The sequence below is a fragment of the Lissotriton vulgaris genome, chromosome 3_1, assembly GCF_964263255.1.
Source record: "Lissotriton vulgaris chromosome 3_1, aLisVul1.2, whole genome shotgun sequence".
NCBI classification, from domain to species: Eukaryota; Metazoa; Chordata; class Amphibia; order Caudata; family Salamandridae; genus Lissotriton; species Lissotriton vulgaris.
This window is the reverse complement of record NC_141689.1, coordinates 1,149,637,057-1,149,661,040: the sequence shown is the minus strand read 5'-3', so window position 1 is coordinate 1,149,661,040 and position 23,984 is coordinate 1,149,637,057. Positions and strand designations below refer to the sequence as shown.

Below are 23,984 nucleotides of genomic sequence, written 5' to 3'. Positions count from 1 at the left end.
AAAAGAAATATTGCCGTTATTGGCATTTTTAGGTAGGAATATTAGAATATCCATTCTGATTTGTGTGAAATTAATTCAACCAAGACATGATAGCATTATGCCTGGATAGTCATGGTAAACACTATATGGAAATCACATTTCGTGGCCATTTACACATAAATTATAGCAAGATGGAAAAACACACGTTCTCTTCAAGAAGCAAACTGATAACTTTTATTTATTAATTTAAGATTTAATTATTTGAGTGACAGAAATTTTTTGAAGATAATAAATCTGATATTTTTGTGGGAACTGAAAAAATGCGGCACTGTGGAGCAAGTATATGGCTATTTTAAAAACCACTCAGACGTGATTACACAACTATGACCAGTGTCTTAAAATAACATTTTCTACACCTGACTCCTACTCTGTGCTGCAGTTGAGTTTAAAATGTCGCCCCTCCTCGGTTCCGTGTGAGTAACAGTCAAGCTCTACACAACCGCAATGTTTAAAGTGGATTATATAACACCCATTGTAACTGAGTCAGAACAATTTGTTGTAATCCTTTCGAATTTAGGCACTTTGAAGAAAAGTATATATTTAAGAAATGTTTTCTTCAACTATCAAATCGACAGTCGGCACAGACAGAAGGACGGTTTGCTTGTGGTGAACGCAACCAGGTAGGCCACATCTCTTTTATATTGTTGACGGTTGTTTTGTCCTGGCAGTGGGTTTCAGATTCGAAGGTCACAGCATGGTTGCTTCATCCAGAGAGGAATGGATTGCAGAAAGAATCCTGTCTCCACACGATGGCCGCGTGACTTTCAATGCAGGACAAGGCAGAAATAACCCTCCAGGACAGAGGTCAAAATGCCGAATCCCCATGAAGATGGGAACCTCTTGCACTCGGGCAGATTTTCAAGGAAGTGACGCATCTGTAGAGATGCCTCACTTTCCCTGCTCTACCCTGAGAAACCCTTATGCTACCATGGATGATGCGCCGTATTTACAATACGGCGCAACGTGGCACAAGGAATGACAGCTGGTCAGAAATTCTGACGCATCACTTGGCGCAAAAGTCACGCATTCCTGGACTTGTGTCACAAGCACGACGAAACTCCAGCAATGCATTTTGAGGCTTATCCGGATTCTGCTGCGTCACTCCTTATGCCTGCTTCAGGCATAAGGTTTTGACGCAGTGGCGTCCTAGAAGTGACGCAGTGAAATCTTGCAGATTTCACTGCGTCACTTTTATGAGCCTTTCGGCGTGGGAACGTCCACTCTGCATTCAGTATATCTGACGCAGGTATAATGTGACGCAGGGCTTTACAATGTGAAGAATCTCCCTAGATGCGTTATAAATGGGGCACATTTTTTTGCTGCCGCTGCGTCACAAAAAGTGACGCAACTGCGGTTCAAAAATGATGCAAGGGGTATGTAAATCTGCCCATGTCTCCATTGCTGTAGCTGGCACCAAGACCATCTCCCACCTCAGTGGTGTCTTTAGTGCCATGTGTGCTCCTTGTGCGCCATGATCATCCAGTTCCCACGAATATGGAACTTTTGTCTGATGAAAAGATAAAATGTCCGATAACTTAAGATTTTCCAGAAAAATAACTTTTAATGAAGATTCTTTTAAAAAATCGTCTGAACTAATCACACATAGGGAAGTCAACTCTGAGATAAAGTTGTAAACGAGATTCCCTCCATGGGAAACAAGTCCAAACGGTCCTGCTAATAGTACAGTTAACTGGAATTCCTTCAATTGGGCAGCTGGTGCCTTCTATTAGTACTGTTTCAACTTCTTCTAAATTTAGAAGCAAGTTTCACAGCAGATTTCTGTAGTCTACTGCAGATTAAGAGTTCACACACATCTAATGTTTTCTCCAAAGTCCTACTAGTGAGAGACTAGTTGCCTATTTCTCCTTCCATCTGGTCAGGAGGGCTCTCTTTGGCATGGCTATCTCACCCCAAGCACTCTGATGCAGTAGGCAAGTTCCTCAGTAGGCACAGAGCTATGCACAGCAGACCCATGTGACTTATATATATATATAAATCAGTACACTATCTTCCAGCAATTTGGAACAAGTTCCTGGAGCTGGAATTCAGGTCACAAGTTGGAAGTCCTTAAAGATTTTTCCTATGAGAGGCGAAGCAGGGTTCCCGCTAAGCACAGCGGGTGGACTATTCTTTCTCATCAGTTATGTTAGTTTCTTTTTTCCTATTGGCTACAAAAGGTAGTTTGAATGGTTATTTTACCTCTCGTGCATGTCTCTACCTTTACTGCTAAACAGTTTTTACAGTCCTTACACATCATTTCGATATAGTCTGAGCTCTTTTATGCTTTGCTTGATTCAACTGTGGCAATAATATTCTCCCAGGCTATTGCAGGTCAAAAGCAAAAGGGCAGAATTTCCACATAGAGAAAGATATACTTACTGCTCTCCATCTCTAATTGAATTTCATCTTATTAAATACAATCTATTCCATATACAATCCACTCCCTACTGGTATTACTTCGGCAGGATATGACACATACTTTTTTATTTATGTATTTATTGGTTTTACATTTCTCAACAGCACCATTATACTTTGGGGGAGGTAGGGCACTTTACAGTGAAACAATCTCTTGATCCTGAGGTCCTGGCGACATAGAAACAGAGTGGGGAAAGAAGTGTCAGAATTCACAATTAAAATTCATTGAACATAGTTGAGCTATCTATTTGGTAAAGCAGAGGATGTAGGTGATAAGAATTAAAGTTAAAGTCAACAAGAGTGGTAAAAAGCATTGGACGAACACAAGAAGAATGGTAGGATGGTGGAGGTAAGGAAAACAGAGGGCAGGGAAGGTGAGGGTGAGAGAGAGAGGTAGAAGTAAGCATTGCAGATGGTCTTGTATCTGGTCTAGCATGGCAACCAGAAATAATGTCAACAATCCTGAATATGAAAGCTGATAGAATGAAGTAACAGACCCTGGGAGAGGCAGGTTAAACCTTCGCAAATCCATCCCCCACATCTCCTGCTTTTATCCAGATATTCCTTCGAGACTGCCAGGGGACAGATGGCTACAACAGGGCACTTAACACCTGGGCAGGAGAAGTGATGCACCTCATTAACCCAGTCTGAATGAGTAAATGTACTATTTTCTATTTCCCATGTTAAAAAAATGATTAAATAATACTCAAACACCATATTTAGAATTGTGTGTGTCAAGCAAACCAGCAAAAGAGCATAACGCCTGACATTAGTCATTGACACCAAGCACTATTTATTAAATTAAAGGTACAATTAGATAGTTACTTCGAAGTCCAAATAGTGGATTTACTAATCTCAGAGAGGATTTCATACAATAACTCTGTGGGTATATTGTTTATTGCTGAGATATTTATCAAGCCTGTGCATCACACATTCCAATCATAATCAAATCTATTGAATTGCTATCCTTCTGAAGTTAATATCTTTGATATTATAAATGTTATGCTTTGCATTTGGAGTTATCTTTTCCATAGAGAGTGTATTCTTTCTTATTGATTAAATTACTGTTTAAAATAGTTTAAATGTTTTATTAGGCATTGTTTAAGACCCTCTGCCATGACCAAATAAAGACACCACTAAATGCAGGAGCATTCCCTATTATAAACTAGTTCAGAAGGTGTCAAACTCTTGTTGGGGACCCTATCATGCATGTCTGTTTTTGATTCCAGGGATAACTTGAAACAATGAAGGCTTTCCTTGTGGTGTCATGTATACTGGCACTGGCTGTTTGTATGGTGGTAAGTAATTGAAATTCAATTTATCTGCAGTATGTGTTTGTATCATCATATACTTTTATATGAGAATTAACAAAACAGATGAGTATGTTTATACTATTAGCAATGGCCTTGATTAGATAAGATTTTTTCGTTAGTGTGAGTAGGAAATAAGGCATGATTTAATTTGCAGAAGTGAATTATAAAACATTCATGTGCAAATGTGCTTATATCTTTTATGCACTCAAAAATAGAAACTGAAAATATTACCAGCTGCACTTTTGCAGTGCAAGAATATCACAAGCAAACTGGCTTAATTGTTTCACATGTGCTGAGAGTTTCATTTGTAAAATGGCATGGGGAACAAAACAATTTTGGATTTAGGCCCAGATCTCTGTACTGAGGTGAAGGTTTGAGATTGTGCAGCATTCTGTCCATCAATTGTTCTTTTTGAATTGTCACCCCGAGTGGGACGGTTATGCCCAGATGTGGGTCCTGTGTGCTCTATGCCTCTGGAATCAAGCTAGCCTGGCTGACGAGGGGTGATGCCTCAATACCAGTTCCAGGATGCTTGTTTCCAGTCCAGGGAGTACCTGACCTGGCAGTATGGACTGGATTGTTCTCATAGGGAACAGGGTCAAGACTGATGTGCATATGGGTCTGAACTGGAATGGCATGGAGATAAACAAAAAAAACAATGGATTTAGACCCAGATCTCTGCACTGGGGTGAATGTTTGACATTATGCAGCATTCTGTCCATCAATTGTTCCTTTTGCAAGAGTTTCATATGTAGCACAAATCATTTTTAGAAATTATAGAAAAATGGAAAATTCACTTGTGGAATATTTGCTCTGTTACTTTCGCCTAGGTTACAGCGAGCTCTACCATTAATACCCAATATTAATCAAGACACATGACAGTCAGCAGCACACATTGTGCTGTAGCATTTGTTCTGCAAACAATCACATCAACAGGGCAAGAGCTTATTTCAACAACAACAAAAAATTGTGACATGAATCTAAACCTTAGGGAATCAGCTACATTACAAAGCAATTTTGAGTATTGATAACCTTATTGCTGTGTCCAGTACATCCGCACTTGTATTACAAAATTCTCCAAAATGGTTCAACTATATGAAACCTCCATAAGCTGCGACATTTGAATGTATTTCTAAAAGTTACTGGCCCCAAAATACATGGAACAAGGCTGGCTATCATATGTACTCCTACAAAATAAAACAATGATAGAAAGAGAGGAAAGACCCTGGTAGTTGCAAATACCCCGCTTCTGGAATCAAAGTCAGAGAAAGAGGTCATTAGTCACCGGGCTGGTTTGTTTTGAGACATTGTCCAACTTATCTCTGGAACTGTGACTGCAAAATAAAATCACAAATGGTCTACTTAGAGATAGGTCAGGTGAGGCTGTTCCAAATCAATTAAACAATGTTATATGATAAAAAATATAATGTGGAGAAAGGCAACGTTTGGTATTTACGATTCTGCAAGCCCTGCTTTTAATCTAAGCAAGTGTATTGCAGAGAAAGGAAGTTGAGTGAGGCAATGAGTTTCAAGTACTCAGAAATCCTCTCAAATTCTACTATGATCTCTTACTTTGTTCATCGTTGAACAGAATGTGAAAATGTCTGTAACAGCTTGTTTTGAAAATAAATACAAATAAGTACGCAGACTAATGTAAACCAAAATGGTAACTTTTGCTCTAAGCTTAATTGGGATGATCACATCATAACACAACTTACCTTGAAACACTGCAGGCCGGTTCTACTTTTTAACTGCTCTTATCTTTTCCTTTGTGTTCTTTGTGATCGCGGATGGCGTTCTAGGCTTCCCAGCCACATAGACCAGGAAGAGGCCCTCCTCCACCAGTAAGTGCAATTTAATTTTCAAAAACAGGCACTTTATAATGAAAGACTAACATGTACAAAGAAGATGCAAGGTTTCCAAAATGTTGATTATGACAAATGTGATGACCAGTTTGGTTAATGTTTTAACTTATAAAACTGCACCAGAGAGTACACAACATACTGGGACAAATAAAGCCTGCAAGTGGACAAAAATAAATAAGTGCTGTAGTGGTGGTATATTACCACTTTTGGCAGTGGTGACTGACTGTTTTTGTACCTGATCATTAATAAATTACGCTGGTTTTAGTTGGAAGCTAACAATTGCTAAAGTCTGTTAGTAGTTCCTTAATACAACAACACAATAATACAACAAAACGTCACATTACGACTTGGCAAAACACACATAAAGACCACAACATAATGTAGCATAGCAACATAATAACAATACAGTAACAGCAAAATACACCATGACAATAACATATAACGAGACCCCATCTGCACCGGAACCAGCACAGCACACCACCAGCACAACAAAACAAAATGCAAAACGTAACAACAACACTCCAAAAGAATAACACAGAAACACAGCACAATCTAACACAAAGACGTGCAACACAAGATCACACACTACGGTAAGTAACCCCAAAAATGACCATAAGGACAAAGGATTACAATAGAGTACAACATAAACTACAACCACCACAGAACGAGGCATGGCAGTGACAAAGACACAATACTGCACAAAAATATAAAAGACACTTCTGTAAAAAAGAGCACAAACAATTCATCAAAATACAGCACAACATGCCACAAAATTACACAAAACCTCAACACTCGAGAACACAATAGAACAGCAACATACCACATCACAATATCAACACACTACCACAACATAATAAAAATAAAACCACAATACAAAAGTGACACAAACCAAAATCACACAACTACAACAAAATCTCAACACAAACCAAAAAACATAAAATAATTGAATACAACACTACCCAAAAACACAATACAAGTTTAGGCACAGTGCTCTCTTGTTTAGATTTAGTTCATCATTGTGTTATATTGAGATTGTGCTGTATTGTGCAGTTGTGTTCATGTATTGTAACAGTAGTTATTATGTTGGTGAATTTTTATGTTAGTGTATTGTGTAAGCATGGGCGAATTTTGCGAATTTGCAATTAGCGAATTTGCGGATTTGCGAATTCGCGATCCGCGAAATTCGCAAATTTGCGGATTTTTTTATTTTCTCTGCCCCACTCGTGTTTGTGCCCTTTTGCCCTCTGCCCCACTCGTTTTTTTGCTCTTCTGCCCTCTGCCCATTTCGTTTTTGTGGTCTTCTGCCCTCTGCCCCACTCGTTTTTGTGGTCTTCTGCCCTCTGCCCAACTCGTTTTTGTGGTCTTCTGCCCTCTGCCCCACTCGTTTCTGCCCTCTGTCCCACTCGTTTTTGTGCTCTTCTGCCCTCTGCCCCACTCGTTTTTGTCCCCTTCTGCCCTCTGCCCCACTCATTTCTGTGCCCTTCTGCCCTCTGCCCCACTCGTTTTTTGTCCCCTTCTGCCCTCTGTCCCACTTTGTGCCCTTCTGCCCTCAGCCCCACTTAGAATGGCGCCGGCAAGCTGCCAGCGCCATTCTAAAATAGCTACAAAGTCAACTTCAACAGGAAGCGCTAATAGATAAAGTAAAGCAGGTGCTCGAGTTGAAGGTCAAATTAAGTTACACAATCATTAATCACCCCAAGTTTGGGGTGATTAATGATTGTGTAACTTAATTTGAGCTGCCTTCAACTCGAGCACCTGCTTTACTTTATCTATTAGTGCTTCCTGTTGAAGCTGACTTTTGTAACTATTTTAGAATGGCTCTGGCAGCTTGCTGGCAGCTTGCCGGCGCCATTCTAACCTCTTCGCTGCTGATAACGAGCTCAGCTCGTCATCAGCCACGGTAGTCGTGTGCTGATGATGAGCTAAGCTCGTCATGTAAAATGGCTCTTTGAATTGTGCTGCACACAGCGGGAAAAGCCGCCGCAGTGATGCGGCTAAAATAGTTACAAAAGTCAGCTTTAACTTTTGACCCAATCCATTCCGCTCGCGGATTGCGAATTTGCCGAAAATCCGCAAAATCCGCGAGCGGAACGGATTTTCCGCCCATGCTTAGTATTGTGTTGCTGGATGTCTTGTGACATTGTTGTGGGTTGTCTTGTATTTCCATTGTTTAATAGTGGTGTGTAATTGCTACATCAATTTGCTTTTGTTGATGTTGTTATGGTGTTGTGTCTTTGTAGTTTTGCTGCAATCCATGAGCTAGAATATGCAAAAAAATTGTAACATATTACCACCTACAGAGGTCTGATTTCATAATACAGTGACAAAATGTTTTTGCAACAGGGAAGATGCTAATTATTAGTAAAGACATGTACTAGTTCAACCCGACAAATGTTTTGCAATTTTGCCCTGTTTCTACAGTTGCTGCACAACCGGTCTTCCCAGAGTAGTATTCTCAATTGTTTTTAAAAGAGACACTGTCTTAGTCTCAAGATTGTTTTTTCTTTTACACAATTTTAACTGCTGAAAAAAGACTCATCTCACGCAAGTAGTGCAGTGTGAACAACATTTGCATTTCCTGATATAAAGGCTAGAGCATGAACAGGACCAAATGTATGTGCTAAATTATATAGCAGGTGCATTTCAGCTCTTTATTATGTATTTGAATGTAAACTACACTTGTGCTTTTTGATTGCATCAAGTGTGAGAGGCACAGAGAGCTAAAAGTTCTCAAGTTAAGATGCTCTGAAGATACCCTACAAAAGAAGGCAACTCTAATTTATTCTTAAGCATACTCCATTCCGGTAAGAATTTAAGTATGGAACATGCAGTTTTATGCCTCAAAGCACGGAGATAATACCTAGGGAACTCTATTTTATGCTTTAGAAAGGCTTTACTTCTCCTGAAGTGTCCCCTCACCTGAAGAATAGATAGAACAGGGAACCGGTTGGTGAGATATGGCGATACCACAACACTCTACAATGGATTAAGGATCATGACAATTCAACTAGAAATATAGATTAGAGAAAGAACTGGAGGTCCACCGTCCACTCCAATAGATGTAGTATGCAACACAGTTACACGCTTAAGTTATTACCTCATATATTTGGCAGCAATTTCTAAAAAGTTTACAGTCTGAATTTGTAAAATAATTTTAAAAGGCAAATAGATTTCTCGAGGATGCATACTGTAGGAAACGAAGAAGCCACAGTTTGTAAATATAAGCATATATTAGTATATCTACGAGTATATGAAAGCAATTAGCACTGTTTAGCAGAATTAAACATACAATGCGTGTAAAACATTGGAACTGTATAAATGTACCCTATGGTGGTTACGTAAGGGATGATCCCCTATATTAAAAAAATGTGCAAGCCTAATGTGTGATCCTAGTTCTGTGTGTTGTTTCTTATTTTTTCATTGCTAATACTGCTTTTATGTTTATGCAAATAATATGTACAATAATATGCATATGTAAACATTTTTCTTACAGCCAAGACCTGGAGGGCCTGGAAAAGGACCTTTAAAACCAGTTGGCCCTCCTCCTTGTAAACCGAACATCACTCCCACACCTCCTACAACAGTGACAACTACGCCAACAACAACACCAACCACCACAACTCCCACCACAACTACTTCAACCACAACCAGTCCGACCACTGCCACCACCACTACAGCTACCACCGTAACAGCTGCAGGCTAATCGCGAACCAAGGTATGGATACAAACACCAGATAACAAAATAATGTTTGTATGCAAAGTTGTTGCAACTTCCTAATTTATGCTTTTTGTTAAGAAATAGTGCATCATTTATTGGACTTTGCAATTCAGCTGCCACTGTTTCCATAATCAACCTCCATCACTTATGCATTCATTCATACATTAACACTAAACTGGATAAATAGTAAGTGGCTGATTGATGTTAAGAGAGCAAAATATCAAAATATAAGACATAAAAGAAGGGAGAGGTGTCCCTACATGCTTTCGACCCAAGAACAAGGAAGAACATGGGTGTTAGATTTAGGCCTACCCTTTTCCCCAGAATGTGCAACACTAGAAAACGTACTTACTGTTTGCATTTTTGCAGTTTTGAGCTTTACGTTTCAGATTTTAGATTTTTCAAGATGAAAATATGCCTCAGGCTTCCATGTCTATTTGATATTTCCATAAGTCAACAAATAAATATTGGTTCCTATGTGCCTTAATATATTCCCGCGATGTTTCTAATTGGTGTGGTTGCCGCCTCTCACAAAGGTGTGTAATTACTAAATAAAGCTGCAGAAACAATTAAAGTATATCCAAATGAAAAACAAACTCTCACCAAAATGACGCTCTCTGCTGTGTAAATGGAAAATGTATATTGAAAAGCACCTTTAAACTTAAATGCATGTATTTCGGGCACATGTATTACGCTGCTCCTATTCATGTTTATTTTCTTGTCATGCAAAAATGTATGCTTGAAAGTCTATCACGGTGAAAACCAATTTAAAAGTAGACGTGGATAAAGAAATTGGGGTAAAAACATCCACTGTAACATGGATTTACATCCTGTCCAGGAGGGGAGGAGAAAATCCTTGTACTGGACGATAACGGTAAAGGCACTACCCTACACTGGTGGTATTTGTGTGAAGCAGTTTCTCTATGAGGAAAAATATTTTCCTAGTGAAGAAAAAAAAGTTAACATACACAAATGCACTTTTACTAAGTATTTACTCATGCATATTTACATATACATGAGTAAAACCTTTCACATTTGACTACTCTTGGAAAGTTGTACCTTCACAGTGTATTGAGATGAATTATTTGGGAGGCATCATAGCACACTCAGATGCATTTGGTGTCTCGGATGGGAACCCTATGATGAAGCATAGCACTAACTAGTGTTAGTGGTTGAGGGTTCGTTTAAAAACCAAGTAGGATTCCCTACTCAACAGAGCTAGGGGTACACCAGGATTTAGATAGTAGGCTCTCTCTTAGGGCTTCATTACAATGGTGGTAGGTCCGCCATCACTGTGGGATGGAGACCGCTCGACATATAGTTGGCAGTCCACCCACCATAATGTGATACGACCACCGAGTAGGTGGTTGGAATCATGCAGTTTTCTATTGCGGCTTCTACTGTGGAGATTCAACAAAGAATGGGAGCTCGCACAGCGTATGTATTCTTGAGGGTAGCGAAAGGTGAAGAGTTGTAGTGTGCAACCAGAGTGTAACACTGTCTGGCCAAGCAGTGTGAAAGTCAACAATGGAATTCGAGGGTCCCCCTACTGGGAGGGGAACAATCTAGTGCACAACAGAAGGACCGTGGTCTTATTCCATAAACAGAATGGTCAAGAGTCTATGTGTATAGTTTCATGATTTTAATCTTCTCGATGTGAATATTTTCTTGTAATCATATTCAGCATTGGATTTAGAAACGAAAACGTGTCATAGCACACTTTGTAAATCAACAATAGTAATCCTCAAAAAAGATCCCGATGCATTTCGGGCCAGAGCCCTTTCTCAAGGGAATACTCTACAATGAAAAATAGAATGAAACCAGAATCAATCTTTTGACTCAACGGAAACGATGACAGATAAGTCTAACACATACAATAACCGGCATTTAAAGTGTCTGAGAGTAGGTGACGAAAACTAAAAAAAGGGTGAAGAGAAAATCAGCCTGGTAGAAATCGATAGTCCGAGGTGATGACATCATGAAAACGAGACCGTGTTCCAAGTGAATTCTGAACGTGCGTAACTCAAAAGGTGACAGAAACGTTAAAAACAACACGCGTGTGTATCACAGAATACCCAATCTCCAGTGAAGATGTGAACATCGGGCACGCTAAACAGTACACAAGAGAAAACTCCCAAAAGTTACTTACTGAGTGGATTAGACGAGGTGCCTCGCGGCGTGCCTGCGGGACAGAAGTGCAAATGTTCCGAGTAAATTTAAGAGGGACACTATAGATTATAAGCTCGGCGAGGTGTACACCTGGGCAGAGGTGTACGCCCGCCGACGCTCCAACAAACCTTACAATCCCACATCAGCCACTGAAACATCATCCTCAGAAGATGACACCAGATCTAGATCAACCCGTACCACATCCAGTACGGATTCACAACCTCCGAGCACTTCCACCGATCCCTCTGTTCATTTTTTAGAATTAGGTCAGGACCAACAGAAAGATCCCGGGGGGGAAAACCCGCAGAGGACATAGAAAAAACACCTCCTCAAACAAAGAAGAAACCCAAAGGCAGACGTTGAATACCCAAGACAATCTTGTCATCAACATCTCCTCAACTACCTTAACCAATGATGAAATCAACACCTTACAAAAGGGCCAATCCTTTGTCCCTACCACTGCCATCAACACATTGGAGCTGGAAGTTAGCGCATTCGAACTTATTCGCAACATCCGCTTAAGACACTATTTTTCAAATATCAACTCTACACTCACTGAGGAAGAAGACATGCTCAGAGGATTAAGACCACACAGTGTATTTCTGGCACCTCAAAGCCATAAAATCATAGATGCCTTCGAAAACTTGATCAAACAAGATATCTTGAACCTGCCTTTTCAATCGACCATAAAAAGAGGGAACCTCACCCGGAAGGAGAGAAACATCCTACAAAAATTGGCCAATGACAAATCCATCACATTTCAAAATGCTGATAAAGGGGGTGCCCTGGTCATCATGGACACCACTTTTTATGATCAGCAAATCGACCTACACATCAATGACAGAGACACTTATGATCTTTTACCTGGAGATCCCACTAATGAGTACGCACAAGATCTGATACTCATCATTAAAAATGCTTTTGACCAGGGAACCATCAACGACAAGACTCGTAGATTTTTGACACCATCTAACCCCAAACCTCCAACTTGATACATGCTTCCCAAGATGCACAAGCATCCAACGCACCCTCCATTTCGACCTATTGTGTCGACCAGAGGTAGCCTACACGAGAACATAGGTAATTTTTTGGATAGATACTTACAACCTTTTGTTCAGACCACCAGATCACACGTAAAAGACACTACTGATTTTCTTTTGAAAATTGAACCCATCATGAATGAACTCAAAAACACCCAGCTCATCATGTGCACGGTGGACGTATGTTCTCTATATACCTCCATTCCTCATGATGGAGGTATTGAATCTATTGAGAACGTTCTTTCTTCATCTGATTTAGACGCTGACCTGAAAGTTTTCCTCATGCAATTAACAATATTCACACTCTACCACAGCTATTTTTCAGTTAAAGACAAATGGATTTTACAACTTAATGGCACCGCCATGGGAAATTCGGCAGCTCCATGCTATGCTAATCTCTATATGAAGCAATTTGAGGAGTCCTACATTCTTTGTCATAACAGTTGGCTAGAACATGGCAGATTATTCCTGCGCTTCATCGATGACATTTTCCTCCTATGGGAAGGCACCACTGAGTCTTTAAATGCCTTTCTTAACACATGGAACCATTTCAATCAGAGAATACAGTTCACATGGGAGTACAGTGAAAGTAAAGTACATTACCTTGATGTAGAAATTCATAGGAGTACAGGGGATTGGTTTACCACAGTATACCGTAAACCTACGGACAGAAACTCCACCCTCCACTACAAGAGTTTTCACCGCCCTGGTTTGAAGAACAATCTTCCTTACGCCCAGTTACTGCGCATCAAACGCATAGTTTCTAATGAAGATCAATGCAAAACACAAATGCAATACACCCTTGAACGTTTAAAAGCCAGAGGATACCCCATGCCGATATTGGATTTGGCAATGTCTAGAAGTGAGAAAAAATGTAGGTCTGCCCTGCTGCAACCAAAGCCTAAAGACCAATCAGATCGTTTGGTCGTGGTATCCAAATATTCCAATACTTTGAACCGTTTTCAAGCCATCATTCGAAAACATTGGTCCATATTGACACTAGAACCAGACTTTATGGGTCTATTCAAACAACCACCTATTTTTGCTTTTACAAGAGGGAGAAACCTGAAAGAACTTTTGTGTAAACCCATCCAGGAAGACAAACAGATGGTATACAAAGGACTGAAACCTTGTTATAACTGTTCGAACTGCAACAACTGTATCACTGGTAACATCATGTGCCACCCCATGAAAGGACACCCCATCAGACTGAAAGTGAATGCCACCTGCAATTCTAATAATGTCATTTACCTGCTTAAGTGCCCGTGTTGCAAATGCTACGTTGGTCACACCGAGAGAAAAATCCGCACCAGGATTTTAGAACACAAAAGTAATATCCGCACCAACAATATGAAATCAAGTGTGGCTGCTCATTTCACTCAATTTAGACACACCGTTGCTCAACTCAAATTTCAGGTTTTGGAACAAGTCCAAGTCACCCAGAACAATAAGAACAATTTGCTGAAGCGAGAAAACTTCTGGATCCATTTTCTCTCCACGATGGCGCCCAACGGGCTGAATGATCGCATCAAATTCTTATGTTACTTATAATTGATTTCCATAACTGTTCTTTATTTACGTCTTTGTGTACTGAATCTGTTTACATTTATACATCTCGTCCCATTACTTTCACTTCTTCTGACTTTTCCAATATGGTGGTTCATTTTCCCATTTCTCTATCTCACTGCATGGTCCGTCTTCTATTTTTATCACTTTCGTACTGTCACCCTTCCTCTATTTCCACCACCTGGATGTTTAACACACACGCGTACTCGGAACATTTGCACTTCTGTCCCGCAGGCACGCCGCGAGGCACCTCGTCTAATCCACTCAGTAAGTAACTTTTGGGAGTTTTCTCTCGCGTACTGTTTAGCATGCACGATGTTCACATCTTCACTGGAGATTGGGTATTCTGTGATACACACGCGTGTTGTTTTTAACGTTTCTGTCACCTTTTGAGTTACGCACGTTCAGAATTCACTTGGAACACGGTCTCGTTTTCATGATGTCATCACCTCGGACTATCGATTTCTACAAGGCTGATTTTCTCTTCACCCTTTTTTTAGTTTTCGTCACCTACTCTCAGACACTTTAAATGCCGGTTATTGTATGTGTTAGACTTATCTGTCATCGTTTCCGTTGAGTCAAAAGATTGATTCTGGTTTCATTCTATTTTTCATTGTAGAGTATTCCCTTGAGAAAGGGCTCTGGCCCGAAATGCATCGGGATCTTTTTTGAGGATTACTATTGTTGATTTACAAAGTGTGCTATGACACGTTTTCGTTTCTAAATCCAATGCTGAATATGATTACAAGAAAATATTCACATCGAGAAGATTAAAATCATGAAACTATACACATAGACTCTTGACCATTCTGTTTATGGAATAAGACCACGGTCCTTCTGTTGTGCACTAGATTGTTCCCCTCCCAGTAGGGGGACCCTCGAATTCCATTGTTGGCTTCTACTGTGGCCCAGGAAAAGGCTGCACAACAAGCCGCAGTAGAGAAAGGCATGTCTGCAAACATCCATGCACTTTGTGACAGGCACCATGTGATGCTTGGCACATGGTGCATAGATGTTTGATGGGCACCCCATGTGCACCCCTGGCCAAATAGTGGTGGCACACGGAGGGCGGGGGCAATTCTAGGGGCCTCCAAAGACCCTTTCCGAAAGCCTTTCTACCGGTGGGACCGCCGTGAAAAGGCTGTGGGAAATGGACATTGTAATTTCTACAGCAAGTACTACCTTCATTGTAGGGATTACTGTCCAACTGCCGCCCGATGGGCCCCTTGATCCCGCTGAAGGTGGGGGTCTTGTGCTCTCCGCCCTGTGCTCTCCGACTGCCGGTATCTTAACCTTGGATGTCGGGTGGACCGTCACAGATGGAAAGTCAGTGGCGGTCCGCTCGACATCATAATGAGGGCCATAGTGTTTGCCTAACAGTTTAAATGTTTTAATTATAGTGGTGTAGATGACGCATTAGATATACAGCATTAGACAAAGTGGTAAGTGTTGCCTTAATTAGTTACAAAGTGTTAATATACAATGTCTTTTTTTCTAAATAAATAAAACTTGTATGTGATAAAAACTGGCATATTAAAAATGACAGAAATTGTTACTCGGACACGCTCATATGTGAGCTGTGAGCTCGCAATGGTATTTTTAGTGCCTTAAAGTCTTCAAATATAAGGAAATGTCTCATCATAATTTGAGATTATGAGAATAAGAATGTTTGCATTCATTTCATAGTGTAGATTAAGTTGATTACAAAACCAACACAAACGTTAATATCAAAATTTTTCCAAGTTGCAGAGATATTGCTGTCTTTGTAGGTAAGTATAAATTGTTTAAGACGATCTGATATCGTCTGAAGGATGCAAAGAAAATTTGGAGTTTACAATGAACCTTTTGATAAACTTTTTTATTTTCTTATATGAAGATCCAATATTTTGTTAAAGAATTTGCAAACTTTACCTTACAAAATACATAGCCATGTAAAGGAAAACACAATGGGTAATAAAGTAAAACTGTTATACTTATTTAAGACATTATTGGTCATATTTACCGATATACCTAATAGTAGACAGCCTTTTGGTTAAAATGTCAAGGGCCTAAATTACAAAAAATGTGCAAATCCTCATATGTTAGCCTTAGGACTACTATTAGAACAGATTGAAACATTTTCAGCGATTTACTGAATCACAATGAGCACTCCATCAAAAGCTACATAAATTGTATATTTCCAGGAGTACTCATGGGTCACTATCTATACTCGTGTGACCTATTCTATCAGCAAACTTTGAAACAACAGTTAATAAAACCTTTTTTTTCTCCACATCATTTTTTTAATTAACAACAAACTCATTTACCTGACTTTACCCAAAGTAGGGTGTTCCTATTGCTTTCAAATTTGGGAAAGATATCTTCTCCTGCTTGCAGAAGAAGTACCTTCCTGTGGTGAAAGAGTCTTTCAAAAAAGTTTTTGAAAACGCATATAATCATAGGTTTTTGGGTGTTGGATAATGTTTTGTTGCCTCTACCTTACGGCCAATAGCTCCAGAGCAAACTCTCACCATTACAATTTTTTTAAACAAAATGGGGAATAACTACCTGAAATTACTTGGTGCTTTACCTGTCATTTGTTGCTATTTCTACAAAAAACACTGACATTGCCACCTCCTCTGACCACCAGAGTGCCATTGGGAGTTGGGGTGAGGTGAGCCAGAGATTCTGGGCATTCTTGGGCCTTTTTAGAGGAGGAAATGCCTGCTGTCTTTGGACTACTGCAGTGGGTTGGCAGTGCTTTGAGCCATACTCCATGCCCTGCTCTGTAGCAACTTTCAGGCCAGGAGATTATGACCTGATAATTCTAGGTTTAGACACAATTGGGGGCTGATTACAATGCAGCCCGTAAAGGCTCTGAAAGTTGGTAGTTGGTAGGAGACTTTCCGGGCAGCATCGTAATAGGCTGCTTGGTTTGCTTCCTGACCGCTTAATTATGTACTAGGCTGTGGGAAAGTAAACTGGCCAGTGATTCCGGCTGGCTTCCGACAGGAGCGAGGAGCCCGTGGGCCAGTCGGAAGGCAGCCAGCAATCTAGGCCCGCCCTTGAGATTACGATGCAGGGTATCCAGCATGGTTCCCATGCCGGCCTCTCTGACATGGAAACCATGTCAGAAAGCATTGTTTGGGGGCCCCCACCAGGGCCCTCTTGTGCTTTTGGCCACTGGTTGAGAGTTGCTCCCCTGTTGATCCCTGCAGGGTAGAGGGATTAACTGCACCTCCCTTTTCACAATGTGAGCTTGCGTTATTTCCGGTTTATGGCTGAAACATAAGCTCCCATTGAGAAAACGGAGCATGTGGCCGAACAGTTTTAGGTTGCATTGGTATGGGCCAGTTAGGAACACCGTCCGGGTGTCGGTCCATCCCAGGACCGAGTCAGTGTTGGATGGAATCAATTCGGCTTGACATCGAAATCAGCTCCCTAGGTAATGTGACTTAAGGTATTTCATTTTGGGTGAAGTTCCCCAACTCATAACAAGGGCTTTTGTTGCTTGTTAGGGCAAATCAATTTGAGGCAGCGGGATTGAGACACAAGACATAAACAAGAAACACTTCCTGGCAAAGACTGGAAAAAGACATCTGAAATAAACAGTACATGTCATTGACAGGTAGTAATGGACTCATTACTGAAATACAAAATTAAACAAGACCAGTGAGGTAACAACATATTTTCCAAATAAACACTAATGCACTATATTGGCTTCCTTCTTGGTTATGATCTAAAGTGTTGGTCACATGAGGAAGGAGGGATCCACATACAGATCTCTCTTGGTGCTGAAGTCTTCAACTAAGTCACAGGATCACAAGACCCAAACGAATAAATACATGATGTGTCAGTAGTAGAGAGTGATTGGCCAGGAATTAATTCTTTTTAGCATGTTTTACTTAGGTACTCTGCCACAATCATGACTATTTTTCTCTAAAGAATGTGTACGATTTTACAGTGCTACCATTGTGCGTATCTTAGCATTAGCTTTAAAATACTATCACAGAGGGATGTATAACAATAGCATTTCAGTTATTGTTTAACCATGTTAATTCCAAAGGCCAATATGTGCTAAAAAGCTTGTTCTCTCCTGGTGAGTCTAATCTCTGTGATGCCAGACAGCAAAACTCTTTGTCTCCTGGACAGCAGAAATTTCTTTTTTATTGTTGCAAATGGAATATTTTTGTAGTTGTTGCAGTACAATCAGGTATAAAGGAAATTGTTGTGAGACCAATTAAGATTTTACATATGCCTTAATTTGATGGAAAATAAAACAAAGACTTCCAGAACCTTTTAATCTATTGAGTCATCAGGAACCGAATAGTTGTATCTGAAAAACAGCCTTCGTAGGCAGACCAGCAATAGGCACATTGGTCTGTAAAGAACAATGCCCTTGAGTCTAGTAATCAGATTAAGGTGTTACTTTATCTTTTTTTTAAACATACAACTTTTCCAGAAGCTAAATACTTTTTCTAAAAAACATTTTCTCTCTTACTTTACAGACAAAAAAGAATCAAAAGCCCCTCGCAGCCAGAAATGAACATGGAAATACTTAAGACTGTGGCTCTTAAAATTGAAGAAAACATTTGGCCTGAGTGTGGCCTGTGTATTGATGTATGTTTAACTACAATTGCTACATCTAATAAACTTTGCTGTAACTTCATAGTTGGCTTCTATATATTTTGTAACTACAATTGCTACCTAACTGAATCTCCAGGCACCTTCGGTGTTTCATTTAATAATCTGGGAATTTAAATTACACTGCAGGTTTGAGATATATGTCACGGTTTCTATAAGGCTAGAAGTAAGGGAAGAAGAAGAGAGCTACCTGGCTGGTTTGTGATATATGTAGCTCAATAGGGAGTAGGGTGACTAAAACATAGGCAGCTGCACCGCATCATTCAAAAGGCAAGTAGTGTGCCAAGTGTGCGTCCACCATAAAATTGGGGATAATCGTAGAAGGTCAAGTAATCCATATGGCAACCCGCACGAAGCAGAGAAGGTGTCAAATCACTAAAATGGTGCCAAATGAGCAAGCATTGAAGTTGGCAACATGAGCAGTAGCCACGCACCTTTTTAAAAGGATAGACACTGCCAACTGTTGTACAGATACGCAACATGAGCAAAGGAAGAAGTGGAGGAGCATTTACTGATGGTAACCTTAAAAGACACAACATAACCTTTAAAAAGCCCACACCGATTCTATGCCTGCTAAGCAGTCAAAGGAAGCCAACATTTTGAGCTGGACTTCATGCCCTAAAGCCCTCTCAGGCTCCTGAAGGGTCACAAGGCCGACGATGACCAGTCAGGGAAGACATGGTCTGGTCATGCCTCAGACCCTAGACAGATTGGCATCCTGCACATGCAAGGGTGACACCCTAACCTCTTGATAGGTTTCTCCATTGAGAGCACAAGAATGAATTAGCCTGCTCTGTATTACAATTCTGTTGTTACCCCTCCATATGAGCCCAATAACATAACATAAACTGTCTTCCAAGTTCTGACCCAGAATGGCAAAAGGGCCACAACCCTAAGACTGAGAGATGGCGATTTGTACATAGGGTTACACAAGGACAGTGGTGTATGAAACTTGGGAGCCCCTCCTGCAAACTACCTAAAGGGCCCACTATGCTCTGGACCCATGCACAGTGCTGGGGCGGTCCCCCGGGAGCTTAGGGCCTTCCCACAGCCTGTGCAAATAGCTCCACCTGGAGCTATCACGCAGCCTGACAAGCATAAATCCAAAGTATGGCACCAACTGCGAGACACGCAGTGTGTTGTAATCCTCAGGAAACTTGGTAGAGTTTCAAGATTAGTTTATTTGTAGAAATCAACCACACAGCTCATCATCTGCTAGCCCTCTATCTCCAAGTCAGTTGGATCCAGGCATTGAAAAATAACATTATACAACTGAACAGATGCAGTGACATCATAAATACAATGACAGCTGTGAGCAAGTAAGCAAGTACCCAAGTATATTGCAGAATATAAGATGTAATTGAAAAGTACTTATAAAAAACTAAACATAGAATATAACACACCTCCCTTTCTTCAAAACCAATGAAAAAGAAACTAAATACAAAAAAAGTATATAAAATACATATCTTCCCTTCTATTACAACAGAAAAATATAAAAATATAAGTAGAGCATTTTCATAGGAAGTTTCATTTAAACTTTATTTGGCTTCAAAAATGAGAACTATAAAAGTTACATTTACACGAGTGAACAAGCTAATTTAAAATGGACATCACGGATCAGGTTACATGAGTTCAATAGGGTCGGTACACATTAAGTAAGAGTATAAAGGCAATATATAAAGTTAAAAGCAATTTATTATAATACATTTTATCCTAGTCAGTTGAAATCCAGACTTTTTCCGTATCTTAAAGAGCATTTTAAAAACCCTACAATCAGCGGTATACAGTGGGGTTTTAACAATTGCAGGTAAAACAAAGCTGGGCGTGCCTGTGAAAAATTTAGTTTTTTTAAGAGAGATTTTGAAAACAATCTACGGGGGTCCGCATAAAAGTCGCAAAAAAGGACAAAGTGTAACAGATCCTGTGGAGACAGGTTGTCGCAGCCACAGGGTGCTAACACCTGTCCTTTATGGCTCCCCCTAGGTACTGCCAGTAAGAGGTGAAAATAGTCCAATCTAAACCTTACTAGCAGAAATCTTTTGTGCATTGATAGAGGTCATGCAAGATAGTCCTCCATTCCTGGAGAGGTTTTGAGCATTAGATGTCTGCGTGCTCCAGATTTCTGGAGTTCCTGTTCCTCACGCTTAATCTGCTTACGCTCTAAATAAGATTCCTTTACAAAGGCCACGTCTTTCTTTGTTATGCACTCTGGCGTTAAGAAAAGATCCAGGCATCCCAGCTCATTAAAGGATCTCATTAAGTATTTGAACCATGGTATTACAGGCATGTGGTCCAAATTCAACAAATCACTGTATATTTTTTGTGTAAGAACGAGATCTTTGTTTAGCCAACTTTTTAGCCAAAAGAGCAGGGGCGCAAGCCAAGGGTGTCGCTGATGTATTGAACACCAGTTTCTTCGTGAACTGAGAAGTTTGATGTCCCTTGGGGGACCCCCAGCAGTTGTTTTAGGAAGGTATTTTCGGCCACCTGAATCCCTTCAGCTCAGGTGTACCCCCACAACTCACTCCTGTATGTGGCTATGGCTACGCTCCTGGCTTGATAAATTTTCAACAATGCGGTCACTGGGCGATTGTCCGTCTTGCTCGCAAAGTTAAGAATTGCAGCGTTGCTCCTGGTCACCTTCCCCCGCTTCTTCTTAATCAAGGGGGCCCAGTTTTGTCTCTTGTCTAGGAGAACGCCCAGATACGAGAAGGTAGAGGTTATTGGCACTCTCGTTCCATTTACCACTAATGGGTATTGGCGCTTAGATACAGGTCCTACCTGCATTATAAAAGATTTTGCATTGTTTATGGCCGGATCTCTTTCTGCCATAAACCCCCGAAATGAATTTCTTAATGTTAGAGAGATGAAGTGGATCCATAACTTCAACTCTGTAGTCGAGGGTTTGAATGAATCTGAAAGCAGTTTCGCACAATTAGCCAATCTTTGAGCTTCTGGTCCCACAAAAACATATGCTAAAATCTAAATTGTCCGTAAATTGTGAAAGAATACTGTATGACTTAGCCAATCTTTGATTTTCTGTTTCCACTATAACCTATGTGACAATCTCAGTTATCTGAAAGTATCCATGGGGATTGAGTTACACTATCCTACGAGATAAGTGCACTCCACTCCCTTTATTTGATATGTAATGTCCGGATTTATTTACGTTTTTGTTTCCATCTAAATTACGAATTGGAAGGGTTACACTATCCTACGAGATAAGTGCACTCTACCTTTTGGATATGAAATGAACTTGTAAACAAAGAAAAAATATTTTTTTTTTCGAAATGTCTAGATCTTTAGCACTGTGATATTGGATGAATCAATGTACCCCCCTCAATGGAGTCTTATTTGACGATCTAAATAGGAATAGGTGGAACGTCTACCAACTACTCCCTCCACCTTAATATTTCCATGTTTGAGCTTCGCCTGTAATGTTTTCAAATATAATCTATTTAAAAAAAAAAGGTTTTTCATATAAATCCGTATTCCTGTATAATAACGTAACCAAGAAGCTTTCACTATTAATAACACAATCCATGCGACGCAAGTCTTTTTTCGCGTTCTATCAAGCCCCACCTCCTCTAAAACAAACCAGGAAGTAAGCGTGGTTATGCTGTTAGTGTCAGAGCGTGGAGAACCTAATTGTATGGAACTTTCCCGGCTATCTCCGTAACCTTTTCAAGGAAAATTGTGCACCCGTTCCTTTGTGCTAGTGTGCCATTAAATGCGGCTTGGAATAGTTTAGCAGCTTGAACTTAGCGGCTACTTTACTTTCTTTTAGGGCCATTGTGTCGAGCACACACATGTGACTTTCCCTCGGTAAGGAATTTTTGGACCACTGGAGGTAAGCCTCCGTCTAATCAGACTGCGATTCCCCCTTTTTTTAGAAAGGTGACAATTAATATTTTTAATCAATGCCCCTCTTCTCATTTCCAAGCCAGAATCTAAGGAATCATATAAAGAATCCCACCGATCGAAGCCCGAGCCCCTCTTTTGCTATTAAATACAATTGAGTCAGACGTGGTACCGGAGTGCTCCTGTGAGTATATACAGGCAAGTGTCTCCATATTTTGGTCTAATAATAAAAGAATAGTGGCAAGCCTTTTCTTAATGACATTATCCTAAACGGAACGTGGGGACTAATACCCAGTTCTTTTCTCCAATTTGTATTTTCCATGCACAGGCCTATTTTTCTGCAGCAAATAATGTGAATGATGTATCTCTAAATTACCGAAGCACATAATCGAGTGATGTATGTAAAGGAATACACTCGTTCTGCTGTTGGATTTGATTAATAGTGGTAAGCCCATTTTACTAAATGTACTAAATGTACTTCCAAGAACGAGTCATATCGGAACCTGGGCACTAATACCCAGATCCTGTTCTAAACCGGTGTTTCCCTTGCACAGGCAATCTTGATCGGGTAATAACGCTTTGAACTGGATAGTTCGGGCTATTGGAGCACTCTAAGCAGCACTAGATGCAAGTGATTCCATCGGACTGTAAAAGAATTCAATGATAGTGGTAAGCCTGATAGGTTAACTACAATTTACCCTTAAGACAACATGTAAATAATACTTTAATGACCAAGGCCTTCTCCCCATTCTAAGGCAACGTGATCAACAAACACCAAGGATTCTTTATTCCACTGGCAAGACCCTTTGAGGAACCTCAACTCGTATAGGGAGGTTCTTAACAGTGTATACAGGTGGGCCCCACTTAAATTACGCACGTGTAGGGCTCTTAGCAGTGTTTATGTCGGTATATTTTTATATATTTTTCTCCACATAGAGGTGTTCACTCAATATGGGTTCTCATGCTGCCTGTGAGCACTCTGAACTTATCCAAACCCTATATTAATAATTTCTATGTAGGATTGTTGTGATCTAAACATTTTGGGTTGTGCTATATATTATGCACCGAACCTTGGACAATATATGAATACTTTAAACGCCTTTACAAATACTAGAGATACCACGATTTCTATTGGTGCTGTGGAGGTTAGACCTAATCCTCTACCACATGACATCAATAGACATCAATTTATGCTCGATTATGAGTTGACTTCACTTGTTTATAGACTCAGTCTTTCTCACCTCCTACATTAGGTGAGCCATTAATGAACCCCGTGCAATCCGTATTTCTTTATCTCAAACTGTATGTACGTTGTTTGTGACACAACCTTGACAACACGTTTTTAGCTGGAAACTTTCTCTCAGAAATCCGCCCT

General features: G+C 40.2%; 1 long non-coding RNA gene across 1 annotated transcript; it reads left to right on the top strand.

Moving 5' to 3' along the window:
• The first annotated feature begins 613 nt into the window (after positions 1-613).
• On the top strand, positions 614-18,752 carry LOC147727593 (uncharacterized). Its single transcript, XR_015309496.1, has 5 exons — positions 614-659; positions 3,684-3,752; positions 5,570-5,611; positions 9,126-9,347; positions 18,613-18,752. It is a non-coding gene; the product is annotated as an uncharacterized LOC147727593 (long non-coding RNA).
• The last annotated feature ends 5,232 nt before the right edge of the window (positions 18,753-23,984 follow it).